The following is a 24,785-nucleotide window of genomic DNA, read 5'->3' as shown; positions in this document are numbered from 1 at the left end:
ATGATAGGTGTTATTTTATTCTGAATACAGGAAAGATTTGGCGTTTTGCACAATATTATGCTACTGTTGCTTTACTTGGAAGAGATATGCGCTGTGACGTTGCTTCTCATTGAGTTCTGTATTTTAATTCAGTAAACAAAAGGAAAAACCTGTTCCTAAGGAAATAGGGTATTGAACGAAGAAATCTTGGACATTGTTTGTACACTTTGTGAACCTGGCTAAACTTTACCTGCTAACACTGTTATGCTGTCTGCTTGTAGCACACACATGCATTTGCCTTTTATTCTTGCGAGCTAAAAGCAGACTAGAGTTCGGCTAATCGAATACATGAAAATGTTGCACCCTGTGTATTTGAGATTTCCATCCCTAATCCTAATAATAAACACTATTAAAACAATATTCATAATACAAAATAATAACAATCTTTCTCAGAGCGTTGTCGCTTGTGTAGCCTTTCCCAAGTCAGTGCCAGTCTTGCTGAGTGACACCAACGAGGCCTGGAAAGAGTGTGAATGGCATTTTTGACCAGAACACATCAGATCCCAAATCAAAAAGTTAGACAATTCAATCCCGTATCTGGGTATCCATCGGGGCATCTTGTAGATTTTTTGCTGCAGTCACAGCAGACAAACACCTGCTATCTGCAAACTGTTACTGTGAGACTGGATATGATGAAAACGAAATGTTGAATTCACAACAAATAAAGCTGCTGTTTTATCTGCAAGTCTGGGAAACTGCCAGCAAACAGGCAGAACATTACTTTTTTTTTTAACTGTCATAATGAAGTCAGATGATGTCTCCACTCAAAGTGTTTGTCTTCATTTTTTTCATAATTACTTTCTTTATGATTATTGATTTCAGCGCTTTCCTTTCTTTATTGGTTGCTTAGTTGTAGAAAACTTGATTTGTAAAAGATTTGCCATGTCGTGGAAACGAGTCTTAGCAACACAGCACTTAGGCACGTAGTCTCAGATGATTGTACAACAAATATGATGTGCGACGGGAAAGTTCGGATTAGTTCAATTACGTTGTTATTGGGGAGGGTGGGGCATAGTTATGTTTTAAAAAATTGGTTTGTAAATTAGTTTTCAGCTTTGTGGTGCTTCATAACTACAGGTCAAACTGCGATCTTTACCCACCCCGGGCCGCCAGGCCATGGTTAATGTTGAACCCTGATTGTCTGTACTGTGGAATTTCCGGCAAAAAATTCTGCAAATTGATGTGGAGATCATGCTAAGGGGGGTTCCATACACCTTGTGCCCCCCTGCCGTTCCACACAGCGCCCCAGCCCAGGCTGGACGCGTCCATGGTGACGACCTCACTTCAGCACTGTGACAAGGTGTAGATTTGAACCAGGCCTGCAGAGGGCGCATACACAGGAGACCCAATGGAAGGGTCTGGGAAGCTGCTGCCATCAAGCCTAGAAGGTTCTGGAACGTTACTACCGTGAATGCTTTGTTGAGCTGAAAGAGCTCCAAACAGGTGACTATTCTCTGCACTTCGCCGTCCGCCGTGGGTAGCATGTCCCTGGAGTCCAAACACACTCCTAGATAGGATGCTGTCTGAGAATGCATGAGCTGGCTCTTCGCATGATTTCACCTTTCGGCCCAACCATTGAAGGTGGCCGGTGACAAGTTCCATGTGGGCCTGTACTGGATCTGGGTGCAAATTAGCCAGTTGTCCAGATGGCAAGACATGGAACTCGTATGGTGTTCCCTGAAAGGCGAACCGCAGGTACTTCCTGTGCACTGGTTTTATGGGGATGTGGAAATGGGCATCTTTGAGCTCCACCGTGGTGAACCAGTCACCTGGCCTGATTGACTGCAACAGCTGAATCTCCTTCGGCTCAGATACAAGTTGACCTGTATGAGATCGAGGATTGGTCTGAGGCCACCATCCCGCTTGGGCACTAGAAAGTACCTGGAGTGGCAGCAAATCCCTAGGGCTGCTGCTTAGCCTGTGGCTTGGCCTGCGACTTCTGTCTCTCCGCAAGACATCCTTGGACAGGAGCGTTAAATTAGGCACCTGTAGCAAAGTGACAATTGACGCCTACACCGGCGGAAATTGGGCCAGGCCCAGCTTCTCTGCATCATGCACCTATATAGAGCGTCCATTGACCAGAAAACAGCAGGTCCCAGGACGACTGAATCTCAAAAAGAAAATCCAGGTGCCCTGGGGGGACATGGGAGAGGTGGTATGCTGATCATCAAAGATGGACTGTCTTGTCTCACCTTGTGTAGGCCAGGGCACTTGCAAGACTACAGTGGCCCTCTTGATCCATGGTAGAAGCTCTGCCGATAGGGAGAGCTTAACCGCAGTGGATGTGCTGTTTGACTCCACGTCCTCAGATGGGAACGCCAGCTCCTGTTCGCCCCCCTTGTCAGAGGCGGTGAAGGACAGCATGTACTCCTGTTGCCAGTCTGTGCTCATAGCCCCCTGGGGTCCCAAGGGGATAGGCGGGGAAGGCGACGCCGAATGTTCACACAGTAATTCTGTGAGCACCGTTCCTTGGTGGGAAACAGCTGCCCAGAGCTTTTCCATCAGCTCACTTGGAACGGCGACTTTTTTTCTTCTTCCTTGGGGGAGGAGAAGGCGAAGCAGATGAAGATGAGGAAGACCGTGAAGGCGGTTTCCTGCATGAGCTACTTTCCCTGCTGCGTTGTCTGGTCTCCCTTGGCACAGAGCCATGGGGTGAGGAAGCAGCAACCTCTCCAACAGAGGGTGATGGGGAAGAGCGCTGTGCAGGAGTAATGGACAGAGCATTCTGTAGAGCTGTGGGAGAGCATTTCTCTAGCGTGCGCTTAGAGAAATATGCACAAAACTCGCAGAAACTCCTTGGCGTGCTCTGGCCCCAGGAAGGAAGAACATCTGCTGTGCTTGTCCTCAACAGGCAGACTGTCCTTGCATGTGTCACAGGGATAAAACCCAGGCATGATGCAAGCAATGCAGTGTATAGTATACAGATGTACAGGTGCTGCTTCAATCTGTTTATAGATAGCAACTGGGCAGGTCAAGACCCGAACTAGACCGGTTTGGTACCGGACCAGGGGCGTACCGGGACGGTACTGGGTCAGTTCAGTACCAGTTCATGACTTTAGCACTGGGTCGGTACAGTACTGGGTCGGAACCGGGTTAGTACCGGGATGGTGTCGGTTCAGTGACTTCAGCAAGGTTGGTACAGTATGGTGCCGGTTCGGAACCTGGACGGTGTCGAGTTGGTACCGTTTCAGTGACTTTAGCACCGGGTCCGTACGGTACAGTACTGGATTGGTTCGGTGACTTTAGTATGGTAACGGTATGGGCACAGTACCGGCTCGGCACCGGAGTGGGTTGGTGACCTTGGTACCGTACGGTACTGCAGTTACCACGGGTAGCAATATACAGGGCTGCTCAATGTACAAGCAGCTGGCAAAATCACTTTGTACTCACAAGAGACTGAGGGAAGCCCGCTTGTTAGAATAAACTAACAGCTCCTGTAACCACAACCGATAAAAAAAAATATTTATTACAATATCCATGTTAGCCAAGGGCTCATCTGAACACCAACAACTATAGCTATTTTTAGCATAGCTATTTTTTTCTAAAACCTTGTAGTAGTCACGATTTCAAGAGCCACTTTTCTTACAACGATTCCCTCTACCCATGAGACATAAATCAGGAAGGCAATATTTTATTGCAATGCTTGAAAATGTTTGTTTTAATGACATACAGGCTGTAGGGTTTAAAACACAACACATTACTTTTCCCTAGCTTTCTGCTTTGTTGTACGTATTCCTGCAATATCTTTTTCAACATTATCACTATTGTTTTGATATTTTTATTGATGTATCCCTGGTCATAAATCAGTTTTGACTAGCTAGTTTAGTTTTACAGTCAGGACTCGGATATCCGTTTCCCAGATACACGTCAGTCGCATTTTACCGCCCTTGTATTAAGAATACAATCAATCCCCATATATATATATATATATATATATATATATATATATATATATATATATATATATATAATATATATATATATGTATATATGTGACAAATAAATGCACTTTGTTATCACACGCGATTTCCGACTCACCAGTTTTCTGATACAAGCCCATCTGTCACAGGCCATGTTGTTGTTGTTGTTGTTGTTGTTGTTGTTGTTGTGTTTTTTTTTTTTTTTTTTTTTTCTTGCAAGTCAAATCAGCCTGTCTTTTATTGTGCAGTTGCACAGCACTTCCTCCAATTTCACATGACGAATATGCAGCAAAAACAAAACGAACGAGACAAGCTACAGTAATGTCAAAGTTAATCATTAAACAATTTTAGATACTGTGATGCATTTCTTTTTTAATCTGTGATCTTTAGTTGCTTTTGTGCATTTTCATTTGTGTTATATCGTCGGTCAAATCCAACACACGTATTCTTGATGAAAGATTGCTTTTTATTTGCAGCGCCGCAACATACAAAAGAGTGCAGCCATCTCTTTGCTGGAACCTTCTACATACCCACACATCCATAAGAGGGCTACTATATCTAACAGAGATGCTGCCCCCAAGTGGTCATTTATAATTATTACAATTGCAGTACAATCATAACAATTTGCAAGTGAACTGTGACATAAGGGACTTATCGAGCACTATATTCTGCATTTTTGAATACTGACTGGATACATTTTAAATCTGGAAACTGTTGTTGTTTTTTTAATCTTTTGCTAAATTGCATTGCCTTTACACAGTTTTACACAGTTCTGTGCATTGGTAACATTTTGATTTAATTTTGCTGTTGTGTCGTTAATGAGGAATTTTACATACTGCTACAATACGTACTGGATTTAAAAGTATGTACTGTATTACAGTCCATGTGTGAGTCATCTCTTTTGGCAAGTGACAGTTTCAGGATCATATCGTTCTAAATTAAAATACTTCTGCTGTTGAAAATATAGTACTGTACCAACAAAACCAACGACAGTGCATCTAAATGGAAGCCTACTTATTTTAAAACACAGTTTTACACAGCAATGTATTTTTGACATTGTATCTTTTTTGTGTTCCTTGAAAAAACGGACAAGGGTTGGAATGGGCCAAAATGAGACAGACAAGCCTGATTCGCATGCATGCGTGCATGACTATGCGGCGCGTATGTAAACTATGGGGAGACTTGAACCCAATGAATTAAATGAATATAATGTTAAGGATAGTGTGGCAGGGTGATGCAAGTACAGTGCCTTGCGAAAGTATTCGGCCCCCTTAAACTTTGCGACCTTTTGCCACATTTCAGGCTTCAAACATAAAGATATGAAACTGTAATTTTTTGTGAAGAATCAACAACAAGTGGGACACAATCATGAAGTGGAACGAAATTTATTGGATATTTCAAACTTTTTTAACAAATAAAAAACTGAAAAATTGGGCGTGCAAAATTATTCAGCCCCCTTAAGTTAATACTTTGTAGCGCCACCTTTTGCTGCGATTACAGCTGTAAGTCGCTTGGGGTATGTCTCTATCAGTTTTGCACATCGAGAGACTGAAATTTTTGCCCATTCCTCCTGGCAAAACAGCTCGAGCTCAGTGAGGTTGGATGGAGAGCATTTGTGAACAGCAGTTTTCAGTTCTTTCCACAGATTCTCGATTGGATTCAGGTCTGGACTTTGATGCAATAAACCTGGGCAGGGAGGAGAATTTAACCCCATCCCTGCCAATATTTACAAGGGCCCTGCTCTGCCACAGTTGGTTATTTTCACACTACTTCAGACTGCTTGGAAATCCTTGCATATAACCAGGCGTATGATAATAAAAATATAAAAACAATTGCGATTATGTTGAAAAAGATATTGCAGAAATACTAACAACAAAGCAGAAAGCTAGGGAAAGTAATGCATTGTGTTTTAAACCCTACAGCCTGGTCAGTCACACTTTAATTTCAAACAGAGCAAATAGTTGGCACTGCAACACAATATATATATATATATATATATATATATATATATATATATATGTTATTTTTTCTGCAGATTTGTTATCACTCAATGATATCACCAAAGATGCTTCACTGTTTGACAAGTCTGTTGAGTGATGGGCGATGAATGAGTCCCCGGCAGTCCTGCCGCAGGAAGATAGTTGGATCACACCAATAAGTAGTGTGCGCGTAACAGGGCGTAATCACGTTATCCCCTGTGAGAAGGACAGTGTGCGAATCGTGAATGCAGCAGTTTTGAAATCGATGTAAGATTATCTCAGTAATCACCAATTGTTAAATATATATTTATGCTGTCTTAAACTATTAAGTATGTTTGAGTGGTTTTATGTTTATAGAGCTCTAAAGTCACTACATGTCATAAAAGACAATGAAACCTGATCTATTAATCGTAATAATTAAATCAAAATATTATATAAATCTCACTAAATATAATTTTTTGGATTATACAATTCACTTAGATTACATGCGGCACAAAAAATAATATTTTTTGAAGTGGATTTTATTGTATAACAGCTTGTTTTTAAGACAAGTGGCCATTGAATTTCCAGACTTAGTCACGGCACCATGTCTGGCACCATGAGTTTCAGATGTGCTTTACCTATTTTTGACTAAACCACAATGGCCTCATTATACTACACATACAAACTGCTTTAAAATAAACGCAAGACCCTTTAAACTTTCAGAATCCCTGTTTTTTCACGTTATTCTGAGAGTCAGAACTTTTAAAAAAAGTAATTTTAAATATTTTTAGGTGGTATTTCAAAGCCATAACCACTTACCAATTGACAAAAAAAGTCCATTATTGGTTAGTGGTATGTGTCAGGAAGACAGACCTCTTTGAATTGTTTTTCTATCCTGAGAGGTTTTATGAGATATAAGGGTTGGATTAAGTGACGCGCACTGGAGGTTTTCAGGGCGCGAAATAACCGGCGGCAATTGCCATAGTGCCCAAGCTGCTTGCTACAATGCCTCTCAAATCAAAAAATAAATAAATAAAATAAAAACATACGGCAAAAGTTGCCTGTAAGCCTGCCCGTCATTGCTGCCTGTGTCCCTCAGCACCAGCGCTTCTGATCTAGAACCCATTCACAAACTAGCTCAGCTTCAGTAGAGTGCAAAACTTAAATCCAACATGGCCACCTGGCAAGAACTGTGGTCGAATTTGGTGCGTAAAAAAGCATTTTTAAACGTTTTAAAAACTTTTCTTTTGTATTTTAATTTCAGATATGTTTAAGTAATACTATTGATAATAATATATTTTGGGTTTTGTTTGTTGAAATCTAAAAATTCGTTTGACCACTCTACAATAAGTAAACATTAATGTTCATGCAAATCACCAGAAAATATATACAAAATCATGATTTATAAAAGAAATTGCCATTTCCAAAAAAAAAAAAAACACAATTGCTGAATAAGAAAACACAATTGCTGAATAAGTGGTCAAATAAGCCCTTATTTATTTGGCCATAAGAGAAATACATATTTTTTTCTCAGATTTTATTACAATCAAAGAACCAACTAGTACAAACTGTGTCTTCTACTATCTACTGTTTTCAGTACAGATTGTAAAACCGACAGAAAACATTATCGTTATATCAGATAACTGTTTAACTTCTAGTTTGTTGAGCAGAGTTTTTTTGAATCCAGCTTACAGCAAATCAGCATTTTTTGAAGGGTGGCCACATACTGTCATAGTAACACTTAAGACCCAAAGTAATATTCTCTACAAGAACTACTGACTGATAACTTCTTCTAATGTCATGGGAAAGCAATCCGTAATGATGACATCCTCACAAAGGAGCACTTAGCATGTCCTGGAAGACACCTTGCTTTTACAGTATATTGGCAGGTGTTGACTGCAGATATTGCTTGTTAGAGACGAAAAGGGTTAATAACCAAGCAGAATTTATTCTTGGTATAGTTGGCAAACGTGTCTTAAAAACATTACCTTCTACAGTGCTCACTCATAGCCTTTTATACTGCAGTTTGGTCATGCATGGCTGTGGCAATGTGCCCCGCCCCTGTGTGCATTTGTGTGTTATGTGTTGTATGTTGTGTGTGTAAATGTTGGTGTATAGAGATTGGTACACGGGATATAAATGGGTCTGTGTTTCACGTGTATTTAAAAATGTAGATTTGTATTCAGGCACGAGGAGGGCACAAATCACTTCACGTGCTGGTTAAATGTAATATGTGAGCACGGGGTTGCACGTAATTAATTCACGTGCTGGGATTCAAGTGAATAATTAATTAGTAATTGAATCCCAGCACAACAGTATATATAGATGCACGTTTCTTTCACTCAGGGTTGGGTGTTCGGTGAGTGGAGAACGGGAGAGAGAGAAGGAGAAAATAAAACAACATAAAGTAATTAGAAGTGTTTTTCACTCACCGTGTTTGTTCATCTGTCTGTTTAAGTATAGTCCGTTTTTGTCTTTTTTTGTTTTGGCGTATAGTGCCGTGTCCTGTTTTGTGTTAAAACCTTTTATTTTCTGTTCTGTGTTAATAATTAAATGCTGAGCGTGATCACGATGTTTATTTATTTCCTGCTTCTGGTCTGATGCCACCCACTCCGGCCGTCTTTGTGACACGTGGTGTCCTAAGTGGGATCTACAGCGCCTCCAGGACTCAGGCCAGAGCAGGAACCGCATTTTTTTGGGAAAAAAAAGGGCAATGGCAGACGACGCCATCAAACTGCGGGACTGGATCCTGGAAAATGCTGGGCTGGAGGCCCAGTCTATGCCAGTAGCCATCCGGTTCCTGCGGTTGATGGACAGAGAGCGATGGGAGGCGTATGCAAGGGAACACACCCTAAGCACCTGGGAGGAAGGTGTGGAGTTGGTCCTTAGCTACCTGGAGGCAGTTATAAGTGGAACAGCAGCCCAGGTAGCAGGTCCACCAGCAGAGGAAGAATGCCTGCTGTCCCCGTCTCCACCAGCAGAGGAAGAATGCCTGCTGGTTTTGCCCCCACAGCCCAAGCAGGAGGAGCCAGAGCGTCCACAGCCCAAGCGGGAGGAGCCAGAGCGTCCACAGCCCAAGCGGGAGGAGCCCGAACGTCCTACGCCTGAGTGGGAGGAGCCCGAACGTCCACAGCCCAAGAGGGGGGAGTCGGTGCGTCCACAGCCCAAAAGGGAGGAGTCTGTGCGTCCACAGCCCAAAAGGGAGGCGTCGGTGCGTCCACAGCCCAAAAGGGAGGAGTCGGTGTGTCCACAGCCCAAAAGGGAGGAGTCGGTGAGTCCACAGCCCAAAAGGGAGGAGTCGGTGCGTCCACAGCCCGAAGAGAGGGAAGTCGGGGCTTCCACAGCCCTAGAACCCAAGCTGCCAGCAGAGGGAGAATGCCTGCTGGTTCCACCTCCACCAGCAGAGGGAGAATGTCTGCTGGTTTCCCCATCACAACCAGCAGAGAAAGAATGCCTGCTGGTTTCCCCTTCAAAGGCGGAGCCGCACCAGTTCCCTGCAAGAGAGGCAGAGCAGCACCAGTTCCCTGAAAAAGGGGGAGACTACACGCTGCTCCCACCTCCATCGGCAGGAGACTACACGCTGCTCCCACCTTCACCGGCAGGAGCAGAGCAGCCGGAGCTGCCTCTGCCTCCGCCACCTACACCGGCAGAGCAACAGGAGCTGCCTCTACCTCCGCCACCTCCACCGGCAGGAGCAGAGCAGCAGGAGCTGCCTCTGCCTCCGCCACCTCCACCGGCAGGAGCAGAGCAGCAGGAGCTGCCTCTGCCTCCGCCACCATCAGGGGGAGAGGAGCAGGAGCTGCCTCTCCCTTCACCAGAAGGACCAGGACGTGAAGCTGGCGGCCCTCAGCAGCCCTTGCATAGGCTGCTGAGGGAAGCATGGGGAAGAACCGCCCGGCCGCAGAGGCCGAGAAGAGGGCCAACACCCGCACCCCAGCTTGTCCTGACTCCCTGCCTTGCTTCGCCCAAGGATGCCGGCCTCGCTTCGCCCAAGGATGCTTGCCACGCTTCGCCCAAGGCTGCCTGTCTGGCATCGCCTGGGGCTGCCTGTCGCTCCGCATCGCCTGGGGCTGCCTGTCGCTCCGCATTGCCTGGGGTTGCCAGCCGCTCCGCATTGCCTGGGGTTGCCAGCCGCTCCGCATTGCCTGGGGTTGCCAGCCACTCCGCATCGCCTGGGGTTGCCAGTCGCTCCGCATCGCCTGGGGCTGCCTGTTGCTCCGCATCGCACTGTGGCCGGAACCCCACCAAGGGGAGCTGCCAGCCACGAAGAAGGTGGGGGAGGTCAGGAGACCTGCTCCCACCGCAGCAGTTTCGCTGCCGGAGATCGTGGGGGAGGTCCGGAGACCTGCTCCCACTGCAGCAGTTTCGCTGCCGGAGATCGTGGGAGAGGTCTGGAGACCTGCTCCCACTGCAGCTTCTTCGCTGCCGGAAATACTGTGGTCGGAGCCCCACCAAGGGGAGCTACCGGCTACGAAGAAAGGGGGAGAGGTCAGGAGACCAGCATCCCCCACAGCAATTTCGCTGCAGGAGTGGACCAGCATCCTGTCAGCCGTGCCACTACCGGCAGGGGTGCTGACAGCATGGCCAGCCATGGGCCCACTGAAGCCTCCCTTCCCAGCCCAAGACTTTGTCCTGGACTGCTGGGTTTTTAAGGGGGGAGGTGGCCGTTGAGGCCATGTGTGCTGCGCACAAGGGGGGGTATATGTGGCAATGTGCCCCGCCCCTGTGTGCATTTGTGTGTTATGTGTTGTATGTTGTGTGTGTAAATGTTGGTGTATAGAGATTGGTACACGGGATATAAACGGGTCTGTGTTTCACGTGTATTTAAAAATGTAGATTTGTATTTAGGCACGAGGAGGGCACAAATCACTTCATGTGCTGGTTAAATGTAATATGTGAGGACGGGGTTGCACGTGATTCATTCACGTGCTGGGATTCAAGTGAATAATTAATTAGTAATTGAATCCCAGCACAACAGTATATATAGATGCACGTTTCTTTCACTCAGGGTTGGGTGTTCGGTGAGTGGAGAACGGGAGAGAGAGAAGGAGAAAATAAAACAACATAAAGTAATTAGAAGTGTTTTTCACTCACCGTGTTTGTTCGTCTGTCTGTTTAAGTATAGTCCGTTTTGTTTATCTGTTTATTTTGGTGTAAGTGCCGTGTCCTGTTTTGTGTTAAAACCTTTTATTTTCTGTGCTGTTTATTAAATGACAGCACAGAAAACCACACATTTCTGTCTGTTTATTTCCTGCTTCTGGTCTGACGCCACCCACTCCGGCCGTCTTTGTGACAATGGCCCATTTACCCCATAACGCCATTAAACCAGCACTGGCAGCGTTCTTGTTGCATGGTCTCTTACCTTCCAACTACAGTTTTACAAAGAGGGAGTATTGTATTTGATATTTATAAGTGTTTTTCCAATATTCATGGTACTGAGCCATATAATGCCATATAATAAGTGCAGCTTGGTATAGGGTTTACAGATTCAAAATAATCAGTTCCTGTAAGACTTTCTATTTGTAGGAGCCTTGCATTACTGCTGGCGTGTGTCATTATTATTTCAGTAGCTGTTAGTTTACTTTTACCTTCAAGGACAAACCATTTTTCATTATTTATTAAACTACATTACATGTTTCCAAATACAGCACTTATTTTTAAGAAATCTTGAATGTTTCTACTAAAATTGGTAATAACACAAACATAGAACAGGTGGTAGTGTTTCATTATATAGTGATACATTATTTAAGTAGTGTTACAGAGATCTATACAGTATAAAGAGATATTAAAAAGCTTTTGTCCATTTTGTCATTTCTTACGTGACATTCTTTACTTAGTCCAAACAATATGGGCTGGGTTTACATGCACATGAAAATCGACTCCACAGTAGAGGTCTTCACTGGTCCAAATTAATCAACCCAACCTAACCATGAACTGACAATTATTTACCCGACCCCACCCGATGTAAAATTCTTGTTATTAGTCCCAAATCCGACCCGGCCCGAAAAAACAGTTCAATGCTTTTCCTTTCCCCAGCTTATTATATGCACTGACTAGATACAGTATTAAAGCAGTGTGTTTTTCAAGTCAAACTGGCAATCTGGCTGAACTACAGACAGTGTTTATTCCATCATGAACCTACACAGAAGACTGTAAAATTAATATATAATATGTTTGTTTGTGTAAATACATTATCTGAAATCAAATTAATTGAGGTACGATCTTGTAAATGTGTGATTTTATTACAAACTTAATACAAGAGCAAATGGAATGAGATGTAAAATTTGTATTTTGCAAAACTTGTTTTCCGTCTTTGTCCACAGTAACAACAAATGATTCCCACCCAACAGATTTGCATTTTTCTGTGAGCTTTTGTTCATGGATTTAGTTTCTTAAGTTTTTCTTTCACGTTGTTCATAAACAAATCCATTACTCCGACTTTTAAGAATGAAAAGAAACACCTTCGATATGGGTCACGTGTCTGCTGCTGCGCTCTGCAAGCCATGTCATGTGCTACTGGGGGAAGCCAATCCACGCAACAGGAATTATAAACTGTGATTTGAAACAGTAATTGACAGTTTGTGTGTTACTGAGTAAACAAAATCGGATCCAGGTAGACCCGTGAAGACCTCTACAGTCATGACTGTGTGACGTTGTCACACGAATACATCGTGAAACAGCAAAAGGCCGTCCTTTTGGCAGCACAATTTTAAGGGCAGGGTCAGTCGCTTTCTCACGATAAAAATAGCTGTAAAACCCCATAGTAGTCATGGGAACAGTGTAAAATGATGTTGCAGATTTACCATGGTAAACTTTTATAAGGAAACTGACTAATTATTTCTATTTGAATGTCTTTTCACCATTTGAGCAACAATTCTGTTACATACACTAAAAAGCCTGACCCATAAAATGTTTTTTTTTTTATTTTTTTATTGAAATTCTGGTCATTAGGGGCTTGTGACATCTGGCTTATTTTCTTTTTATTTTGTAATTTATTATTTAAAGCAGTGCGGTTCAATTCCAAACAAACTCAGACCCCTTCAGAGAGGGGTGCTAAACCTAGATGAAAAAAAGTGTAATATTGCTCATTCAAATAGGAATGTATGTGTAGGAGTGAAAGTATTTCTGCAATTTTTGTCACAGTTAATACATGTTCCTATACTGTATGTTACTTAATTGGCACTCAAGTTGGTGTCAGCGTGAAGTGAGCTTCTATTCCAGGATCTCACACATGTAAAGGGTCTTGGTGTGTTATAGGCATTGCTCCTCGTTTTCAAATACCCGTTTACTATTTACTAATATCCAATCTGTGCACAAGTATGTTACATTTTTCTTTATTTTTATGAAGCACATTGCCATTAATAAGATTATATTGTATTATTAGATTAAGGAAACTGCAGCTTCAATAAAACTGAACAGAAACAGTCTTGCTTTTACTTTCAATCCAAATGATCAGTCTGTTAGTTTTATAATGCTATTGAGTGGAACTCAAAGGATAAAAAGAGATGGAAGTGACGTCTACGACTTAAAGGAAAGGAATTCCTCGGGGCTGCGCCATTTTGTGTTAATAATTAAGGTGTTTTTAATAGTATTCTCAGTCAGGACAGGGAAAAATCATTATCTTTGTTTCAGGGCATTAAGCAAATTACATACATTAGTAATTTTTATCCCCCGCTGAGGATATTCAGTGCGAGTATCTATATTGAGGGTATCAGAATATGGGGGAATAAAGGGGTATGTCACACATGAACATTGTACTGTGATTCTTGAAATGTATTTGTTTACGACTGTAAGTCGCCCTGGATAAGGGTGTCTGCTAAGAAATAAATAATAATAATAATAATAATAATAACATATTGTGCAGTAGTCTTCCTTATAAAAGTTTTCCACAGAAAATGGTCATAGTAATTTTCCCCTGAGTTTCCCATGGTTATGCTATACATTTACCACAGCTGACCATTTTTGAAATAAGCTTTACCATACCTCTCTGTGCTTTACCGTGCGTTTACTAAATGCTATTACACTTTGCTATAATTTCACTGTGGTGGACTTCTGTAAGGGCTAAGTAGATTTTATTAATCTTTATGGCAAAAAAAAATAATAAAAAAAGTTTAAGTACTAGTTATTCATTAAATTTTGTATTTTGCAAGATAACTGTTGCCTAAAAAGCATTACCAAATAGTAAAATGCACAAATGTCAAAAATATTATAAAATAACACTATATCTTTATGTATTTTTAAAGAACAAAATGTGAATGAATGTACATAGACAAAACCTTGGAGCCCAATGTATGAAATTAGATCTGCAGTGAGTCAGTATAAAGGAAACAACCTAATCAGTCTGGCCTGCTTTTCCATTTAATCAATCCTAAAACACAGATAATTATGTGTTACTTAGCCTACTGAAGACATCTTAATTAGCCTTAATGTTTTCCTGAAACAAAATACAGCTTGCTTGCCATTTCCAAACTTGATAAACACAAGCATACTCTTGATTGAAAACTTTAGAAACAAAAATACTTCATGCTTCCGTGCTTGACACATTCATTGAAAAAAGACAACTTGAAGGCAATTCGAACTCCTTTGCCAATGAACTAGGAAGACGTTGCAAGGGAGTGGTATTGAGGGGGCTTGGGGATAATACAAAACACACTCCATCAAAAGCCATTTAAGCATTCTTTTCAACTCGCTATTTTTATTTTCTTACCAAAAATAATCATTTAGAAATCATCTCTAGTTTGTGTAGTTTTTATATTTGCTGTCTGTCCCGTCTCCGTTCTGCTCTGAATGGCTGGGGGTCGCTGTCAGTCATCTCAGTGGTCCGGTATTAGTACTGTAGTTTCACCATGTTCTGACAGATCTCGTTGACTGAAAGTTCTAGAATGCACTCATTTGCCAGCTACAGCGCCAGTCATTCAAACGTCTACTTTGAAATTAGTGGGTTAAGGTGCATGTAAGCTTTTGCTTTAGGTATACGGTGACATTTACTAAGAACATAAAGTTTAAAATTGGATAACACATATATATTCCTTAACACTTTTCTAATATAAGACCATTTTCAAATGTAAAGGATTTAACTGACAAAAAGAATGAAAAAACACAGGCTTACAAGTAAAGGTAGGCAATCAACAAGCGTAATAACAGCAGTCCAGCATTCATTTAATATTGGCTCTTTGAGCTTATATACAGTGCCTTGCGAAAGTATTCGGCCCCCTTGAACTTTGCGACCTTTTGCCACATTTCAGGCTTCAAACATAAAGATATGAAACTGTAATTTTTTGTGAGGAATCAACAACAAGTGGGACACAATCATGAAGTGGAACGAAATTTATTGGATATTTCAAACTTTTTTAACAAAAAAAAAACTGAAAAATTGGGCGTGCAAAATTATTCAGCCCCCTTAAGTTAATACTTTGTAGCGCCACCTTTTGCTGCGATTACAGCTGTAAGTCGCTTGGGGTATGTCTCTATCAGTTTTGCACATCGAGAGACTGAAATTTTTGCCCATTCCTCCTTGCAAAACAGCTCGAGCTCAGTGAGGTTGGATGGAGAGCATTTGTGAACAGCAGTTTTCAGTTCTTTCCACAGATTCTCGATTGGATTCAGGTCTGGACTTTGACTTGGCCATTCTAACACCTGGATATGTTTATTTGTGAACCATTCCATTGTAGATTTTGCTTTATGTTTTGGATCATTGTCTTGTTGGAAGACAAATCTCCGTCCCAGTCTCAGGTCTTTTGCAGACTCCATCAGGTTTTCTTCCAGAATGGTCCTGTATTTGGCTCCATCCATCTTCCCATCAATTTTAACCATCTTCCCTGTCCCTGCTGAAGAAAAGCAGGCCCAAACCATGATGCTGCCACCACCATGTTTGACAGTGGGGATGGTGTGTTCAGGGTGATGAGCTGTGTTGCTTTTACGCCAAACATAACGTTTTGCATTGTTGCCAAAAAGTTTGATTTTGGTTTCATCTGACCAGAGCACCTTCTTCCACATGTTTGGTGTGTCTCCCAGGTGGCTTGTGGCAAACTGTAAACGACACTTTTTATGGATAACTTTAAGAAATGGCTTTCTTCTTGCCACTCTTCCATAAAGGCCAGATTTGTGCAGTATACGACTGATTGTTGTCCTATGGACAGATTCTCCCACCTCAGCAGTAGATCTCTGCAGTTCATCCAGAGTGATCATGGGCCTCTTGGCTGCATCTCTGATCAGTCTTCTCCTTGTATGAGCTGAAAGTTTAGAGGGACGGCCAGGTCTTGGTAGATTTGCAGTGGTCTGATACTCCTTCCATTTCAATATTATCGCTTGCACAGTGCTCCTTGGGATGTTTAAAGCTTGGGAAATCTTTTTGTATCCAAATCCGGCTTTAAACTTCTCCACAACAGTATCTCGGACCTGCCTGGTGTGTTCCTTGTTCTTCATGATGCTCTCTGCGCTTTAAACGGACCTCTGAGACTATCACAGTGCAGGTGCATTTATACGGAGACTTGATTACACACAGGTGGATTCTATTTATCATCATTAGTCATTTAGGTCAACATTGGATCATTCAGAGATCCTCACTGAACTTCTGGAGAGAGTTTGCTGCACTGAAAGTAAAGGGGCTGAATAATTTTGCACACCCAATTTTTCAGTTTTTTATTTGTTAAAAAAGTTTGAAATATCCAATAAATTTCGTTCCACTTCATGATTGTGTCCCACTTGTTGTTGATTCTTCACAAAAAATTACAGTTTCATATCTTTATGTTTGAAGCCTGAAATGTGGCAAAAGGTCGCAAAGTTCAAGGGGGCCGAATACTTTCGCAAGGCACTGTATATACAGCTCTGGAAAAAATTAAGAGACCTCTGCAAAATTATCAGTTTCTCTGGTTTTACTATTTATAGGTATGTGTTTGGGTAAAATGAACATTTTTGTTTTATTCTATAAACTACTGACAACATTCCTCCCAAATTCAAAATAAAAATATTGTCATTTATAGCATTTATTTGCAGAAAATGACAACTGGTCAAAATAACAAAAAAGATGCAGTGTGCAAAGAAAATAAGTTCATATTCATTTTTAAACAACACAATACTAATGTTTTAACTTAGGAAGAGTTCAGAAATCAATATTTGGTGGAATAACCCTGATTTTCAAGCACAGCTTTCATGCGTCTTGGCATGCTCTCCACCACATTTTCACAGTGGTGTTGGGTGACTTTATGCCACTCCTGGCGCAAAAATTCAAGCAGCTCGGCTTTGTTTGATGGCTTGTGACCATCATTTGATGGATTCATGCCAAAGCTGCCCGATTCCAGCCTTGCTGAAGCACCCCCAGATCATCACCGATCCTCCACCACATTTCACAGTGGGTGCGCGACACTGTGGCTTGTAGGCCTCTCCAGGTCTCCGTCTAACCATTAGACGACCAGGTGTTGGGCAAAGCTGAAAATTGGACTCATCTGGGGGTGCTTCAGCAAGGCTGGAATCGGGCAGATTTGTCTTTGTGAAGGACGCATGAATCAAGCCAAGTACAAGGTTGTCCTGGAAGAAAACTTGCTTCCTTCTGCTCTGACAATGTTCCCCAACTCTGAGGATTGGTTTTTCCAGCAGGACAATGCTCCATGTCACACAGCCAGGTCAATCAAGGTGTGGATGGAGGACAACCAGATCAAGACCCTGTCATGGCCAGCCCAATCTCCAGACCTGAACCCCATTGAAAACCTCTGGAATGTGATCAAGAGTAAGATGGATGGTCACAAGCCATCAAACAAAGCCGAGCTGCTTGAATTTTTGCGCCAGGAGTGGCATAAAGTCACCCAACATCAATGTGAAAGACTGGTGGAGAGCATGCCAAGACGCATGAAAATCAGGGTTATTCCACCAAATATTGATTTCTGAACTCTTCCTAAGTTAAAACATTAGTATTGTGTTGTTTAAAAATGAATATGAACTTATTTTCTTTGCATTATTCGAGGTCTGACAACACTGCATCTTTTTTGTTATTTTGACCAGTTGTCATTTTCTGCAAATAAATGCTCTAAATGACAATATTTTTATTTGGAATTTTGGGAGAAATGTTGTCAGTAGTTTATAGAATAAAACAAAAATGTTCATTTTACCCAAACACATACCTATAAATAGTAAAACCAGAGAAACTGATCATTTTGCAGTGGTCTCTTAATTTTTTCCAGAGCTGTATATATATATATTGTCACAAAGACGGCCAGAGTGGGTGGCGTCAGACCGGAAGCAGGAAGGAATACACAGAGAGATGTGGTTTTGTATAAGCTGGGCGCGTGATCGCGCTCAGCATTTAATAAACAGAAAATAAAAGGTTTTAAACACAACAACACGGGACACGGCACTATACGCCAAAATAAAGAGACAAACAAAACAGACTAAACAGTGAACAGACAAACACGGTGAGTGAAAACACTAATTACTTTACTTTACTTTTGACTTTCTAATACCCTCCGTCTCCTAACCCGTTCTCCACTCACCGAACACCAACCCCGACTGAGTGAAACTGTGCATCTATATATACTGTTGTGCTGGGATTCAATTACTAATTAATTACTCACTTGAATCCCAGCACGTGAATTCATTACGTGCAACCCCGTGCCACACATTATACACATTTTATCTGCACGTGAAGTGATGTGCCATCCTCGTGCCTAAATATAATTATACACTTTAAACACACGTGAAACACAGACCCGTTTATATCCCGTGTACCAATCTATACACCAACATTAACATACGCACGCATATACACAACACAGAACACACAAATGCACACAGGGGCGGGGCACTTTGCCACATATACCCCCCCTTGTGCGCAGCACACATGGCCTCAACGGCCACCTCCCCCCTTAAATACCCAGCAGTCCCGGCCAAAGTCTCGGGCTGGGAAGGGAGGCTTTAGTGGGCCCATGGCTGGACATGCTGTCAGCTCCCCTGCCGGTAGTGGCACGGCTGACAGCATGCTGGTCCCGTCCTGCAGCGAAAAAGCTGCGGGGGCAGGTGGTCCCCCGACCTCCCCCTTCTTCATAGCCGGCAGCTCCCTCCTGTGGGGCTCCGACCACAAGAACTCCTGCAGCGAAACTGCTGCTGGGGAAAGTGGTCTCCAGACCTCATCCCCCTTCTTCGTGGCCGGCAGCTCCCCTTTCTGGGGCTCCGGCCACCGTACTCCCTGCGGAGGTACGGGCAGCAGAGGCAGCTCCAGCTCCTCTGCTCCAGGCGGTGGCGGAGGCAGAGGCAGCTCCAGCTCCTCTGCTCCTGGCGGTGGTGGTGGCAGAGGCAGCTCCAGCTCCTCTGCTCCTTGCGGTGGTGGTGGCGGAGGCAGAGGCAGCTCCTGCTCCTCTGCTCCTTGCGGTGGTGGTGGCGGAGGCAGAGGCAGCTCCTGCTCCTCTGCTCCTTGCGGTGGTGGTGGCGGAGGCAGAGGCAGCTCCAGCTCCTCTGCTCCTTGCGGTGGTGGTGGCGGAGGCAGAGGCAGCTCCTGCTCCTCTGCTCCTTGCGGTGGTGGTGGCGGAGGCAGAGGCAGCTCCTGCTCCTCTGCTCCTTGCGGTGGTGGTGGCGGAGGCAGAGGCAGCTCCTGCTCCTCTGCTCCTGGCGGTGCTGGCTCCCTCTGCTGTGGCGGCTGGGCATGTGCGCGCCGTGCTGCCTTCAGCAGCATAGCGAGAGGCTGCTGGGGGACACCAGCATCCTGCCCTTCTCCCCCCCAAAAATTTTCAGGGGGTTGAGCCTGTAACCCCTCCCCTTCCGGCTCTTGGGGCTGAACCAGCAGGCATTTTCCCTCTGCTGGTGGCTTGGGTCCCAGGGCTGTGGAAGCCCCGACTTGCCTCCCTTTGGGCTGTGGACGCACCGACTCCTCCCTTTTGGGCTGTGGACGCACCGACTCCTCCCTTTTGGGCTGTGGACGCACCGACTCCCCCCTCTTGGGCTGTGGACGTTCGGGCTCCCCCCACTCAGGCGTAGGACGTTCGGGCTCCTCCCACTCAGGCGTAGGACGTTCGGGCTCCTCCCACTCAGGCGTAGGATGTTCGGGCTCCTTCCACTCAGGCGTAGGACGTTCGGGCTCCTCCCATTTGGGCTGTGGACGCTCAGGCTCCTCCCGCTTGGGCTGTGGACGCTCAGGCTCCTCCCCATAGCTGCGGAAGGGACAGTGGGCGAACAGGTGATCCTGGTCGCAGAGGAGGCACCCCGGCGATGGCTTGTTACATCGCCGTGGATGCCTGGCCCTTAGGCGGCACTCCTCCTCCCTGTCCTTCACCTCTTTATCCGTCTCTGCCTCCCGCTTGGGCTGTGAAGGCAAAACCAGCAGGCATTCACCCTCTGCTGGTGGAGATGGGGACAGCAGGTACTCACCCTCTGCTGGTGGAGATGGGGACAGCAGGTACTCACCCTCTGCTGGTGGAGATGGGGACAGCAGGTACTCCTCTGCTGGTGGTCCTGCTACCTGGGCTGCTGTTCCATTTATGGTTGCCTCCAGGTAGCTGAGGACAAACTCCACACCTTCCTCCAAGGTGTTTGGGGTGTGTTCCTCCTGATAGGCCTCCCATCTCTCACTGTCCATCATCCACAGGGCCCGGACGACTATGGGCAGAGACTGGGCCTCCAGCCCAGCATTCTCCAGGAACCAGCCCCGCAGTTTGATGGCGTCCTCTGCCATTGACTTTTTTTTTTTTTTTTTTTTCTTTTTTTCCCCAAAACAATATTTTGTAATCTTTTTTTTTTTTTTTAAATCCAGACCCCTCCTGGTCTGACGCTTGGAGGCGCGGCTATCCCACGATGACACCACGTGTCACAAAGACGGCCAGAGTGGGTGGCGTCAGACCGGAAGCAGGAAGGAATACACAGAGAGATGTGGTTTTGTATAAGCTGGGCGCGTGATCGCGCTCAGCATTTAATAAACAGAAAATAAAAGGTTTTAAACACAACAACACGGGACACGGCACTATACGCCAAAATAAAGAGACAAACAAAACAGACTAAACAGTGAACAGACAAACACGGTGAGTGAAAACACTAATTACTTTACTTTACTTTTGACTTTCTAATACCCTCCGTCTCCTAACCCGTTCTCCACTCACCGAACACCAACCCCGACTGAGTGAAACTGTGCATCTATATATACTGTTGTGCTGGGATTCAATTACTAATTAATTACTCACTTGAATCCCAGCACGTGAATTCATTACGTGCAACCCCGTGCCACACATTATACACATTTTATCTGCACGTGAAGTGATGTGCCATCCTCGTGCCTAAATATAATTATACACTTTAAACACACGTGAAACACAGACCCGTTTATATCCCGTGTACCAATCTATACACCAACATTAACATACGCACGCATATACACAACACAGAACACACAAATGCACACAGGGGCGGGGCACTTTGCCACAATATATATATATATATATATATATATATATATATATATATATATATATATATATATATTAAATTAGGACATACCTCAGCAGCAGTAAGTGAGCGTTTTTGAGGTCGTACCAGGTATGTCCAATAGCAAGGGGTTAAACGTTTCATTAAGTATTATTGCTGCCCTCACAGACTCTGTGTACAGGATATATTTAAATGCTCATTCACCTTGTATTACTGACTGACATGTTTTTTTTTTATTTTTGTTTTTACTGACTGGTAAAATTGGATGATCTGCTGCGTTTGTTAAAGTAATGCCACGTTGTTTTAACTAAACACTTATCAAGCCGTTTGGTATACATTCTGGGTCTGTGGTTCAAATGGGGGCGCGTGTGTCTGTGATTGCATTGTTTACAGGCTCCCCCAGAACTACTGATCTCACAGTGGCCTGAGGTGCGTTCAACAAGGAGACCATTCGCGAACGTTTGCAAGCAGTTTCAAACTTTTTTCTGTTGGTGGTCTGTTCACCTCAAACGTTTGCTAACTGAGGCGAACACTCTGAAGAGGCAGTTTGCCAAAAAAAAACAAAACAATAAAGGCGACAGGCTGGGAGAACATTTCTTTGACTGGGCGATGGACAAGTTTGTCAATTTTTATATGACAAAAAAGAAGCAGAAAGAGTTTTACTTCAGGTATATTTAACATTATATGTGACTTATTTATAAAATATTGTTTTTTTTCAATAAAATTTATAACATATGTATGCATTTATTAGGCTTCCAAGCTGGCTTGGGAAGCCTGTTTGTAAAGGTTTATTGTCGTTTTTCCATCCAAAACTTTAAATTGCTCCTGTTCGCATGCAGTGTAACCAATCAACATGGAACTTGGCAGGTATCATCCCGTGTAGATTACAGTTCAGATGCAAGAAAATGGCAGATGGCAACCTGACGCATTTTTTTGGAAAAACCTTTCAAAATCTTATTCTTGGGAACCGGTGAACTGATTGATTTCGGATATATCATCAGCAAGTTCGCTTCAAGTTTGCAAAGCAGGATTTGCTGCGATAAATTGTACTATCAAAATGGCTGCCACCAAATTCTCCAAAACGCGCCCCAAGCATCAAACTGCGTCTGTTTGCAAACCGTTTAACCAACTAACTCTTAACTTGGTAGGCATCATCCTGGGAACAGTGGAATTCAAACAGGGAAAAATTGTGTTCTTTCGTAAAACAAGATGGGGGCCAGACGTACATATTCTTCTTAAATTTAAAACATCTTCAGTTGAAAAATTGTTTATTTGATTAACTCCAAAGCTGACATGCATCGTCCCTGTACCAATAAACGGAGTTTGTGATTAAACCAATATGGCCACCTGACACATTTCTTTAAAAACCTTTCAAAATCTTCGGTCAAATGTAAAACTAGCGTATAACTCTTACAGTACACATAGGGTTATGGTTACTGTACAACACAGAAGAAGCAGTTTTATTGAACAAGTATGTTTACATAAATTCAGGGCTTACAGTACACATAGGGTTATGGTTACTGTACAACACAGAAGAAGCAGTTTTATTGAACAAGTATGTTTACATAAATTCAGGGCTTGAATTTAAGCGCAGGATCGCGGAAATCGTGCATTTTCCAAGTTGCTCCAGCATATCTGCAACTTTCAGTGTGGAAAAATACAGCAGAGATATTTTAAGACAGCAAGCTACTGTATTTTCCACCCAATTTAGAATGCCTGAAACGCTACAACAATCTCTAAGGAAGTGGGTGTCAGTGACGAAAGCTCTATGAGCCGCATTCTGAGTATCTCTGATTAAAATAAATAAATAAATAAAAGTAATGCTGGATTCTCGGCCGCTATCTTTAAGCATTATAGAAACGCAGTACACTGCAGTATGTAAACAGTTTTGAAAAAAAGACGATCTAGGTGGTGTTTTGCAAGCTGTGACTTTTGCTTTAACTCTTAAAACTCAGGCCCATTCATTTTGGGGCCCCAGCGCACCGAAGGTTATGCACATATTACTCGGGCACCGTAAAAGCCACCTATCATGGCTTGTTTAAAGGTATCGACTCGAGGCTTTCCAAAGACGTATTCAGTGTGTGTGTGGTACTCCTAGCTGGAACTACGATCGCCTGAAGTTAAGCCTCTCATCATGTGACAGAGTTCACAGCTTAGGTTTTGTTTTGAGTCTGTTTGTCCGTCATTGTAGCAGCTAGACTGAAAGGGGTGGTATCGTTGGAAAGCCCCCCCCCCCCCCCCCCCACAATGTTCATTTTCATATTGAGGTCAATGGTGCAGGTTTTTTTTATTTTATTTATTTATTTTTTTAATAGCCATCTATGATTACAATATATATAGCAGTGACCAAACATTATTATAATTTTTTTTTTTATATATACATTCTCATCTCTACCATAGTATGAATGGAAATGTTGTAGCCCTTCATTTGATAAGTTACATGCATGCAGTGCAAACTATCCAGTAGTTAAACATACATAAATGAAAAACAGGTGGAAATAGGGCTGTGTGTAAACAGATAAAATAAAAAAGAAATGGAGTGCATGCAAAAACTTCACGTCATGCAATGGAGAGTGCTCTGTCTCACAGTGGTGAACAGCTGTGAGGTCTCCTGAAAGCAGCTTATTTTAAAGCAACACCAGCATGGATGATCATGCAGTAAAATCTATATGTTTTTTTATATGCAAAAGTGCCTTTTTTTTTTGCCATTCCCCCTAACATTTTGGAGTCCCCCCCCCCCCCCATTGGCTGCAGCATAGGGGGGAAAATCCCCCCAGTACACATAAATGAAGTCCTGAAATTTAAAGCAAAATTGCCTGTGTTGATGATTATATATGATAAGTGTATTGATTTAGTTATCAAACAAACGTTTTTCCTCAGCAAATGGATTTCTAGGATCCCTGCTGACATACGCATTTTTTTGCTGGTCCCTTGAAATTCGTATTAATGAGAATTGACTGTACTTTCTTATTGGCAAGGTGACCATATGGCTTTGTGTTCGTGGACAGTTTGGAACAGTTAAGGCTTTTCAACTCATAACTCAATGCATTCTGGTACGTATTACCTATATTTCCTTTAAAAGAAGCAGGACTACGCTTACCAGAATGCATTGGGTTGTGAGTTGAAAAGCCTGAACTATCCCAAACTGTCCCGCTGAACACTGAGCCATATGGTCAACTTACTAATTGGTTGATTTTATTTTTGATGGTTCATTGAAGCCATCTCAAGAATATGAAACAGGGAAAGGGTAGGAAATCCCCAAAATGTTACATATCTTTGGAACCTTCTGTTTTGCACTTCTGTGCATTAGATTTCCATTACACGAGAGTAGATGTTAAAACTTCATGCTGATTTGAACTCGGCTCTCGCCAGGATAAGCACCAACTAAGACGTAGCTTTACAGTAAACTAATGTGATCCATAGGTGTCTCCATCCATTTGTGCTTCCTTCCATATGATGATGTAGA

The 24,785-nt window shown here is 43.2% G+C and overlaps 1 protein-coding gene across 2 annotated transcripts in view; it reads left to right on the top strand.

The window, feature by feature from the left end:
• Window positions 1-24,785, top strand: part of LOC117410898 (phosphatase and actin regulator 2-like) — a 207,203-nt gene that overhangs the window by 32,095 nt on the left and 150,323 nt on the right. The window lies entirely within an intron of this gene.

The sequence above is a fragment of the Acipenser ruthenus genome, chromosome 6 (genome assembly GCF_902713425.1).
Source record: "Acipenser ruthenus chromosome 6, fAciRut3.2 maternal haplotype, whole genome shotgun sequence".
NCBI classification, from domain to species: Eukaryota; Metazoa; Chordata; class Actinopteri; order Acipenseriformes; family Acipenseridae; genus Acipenser; species Acipenser ruthenus.
The sequence above is the reverse complement of the archived record's forward strand: the minus strand, read 5'-3'. Positions and strand labels throughout refer to the sequence as shown.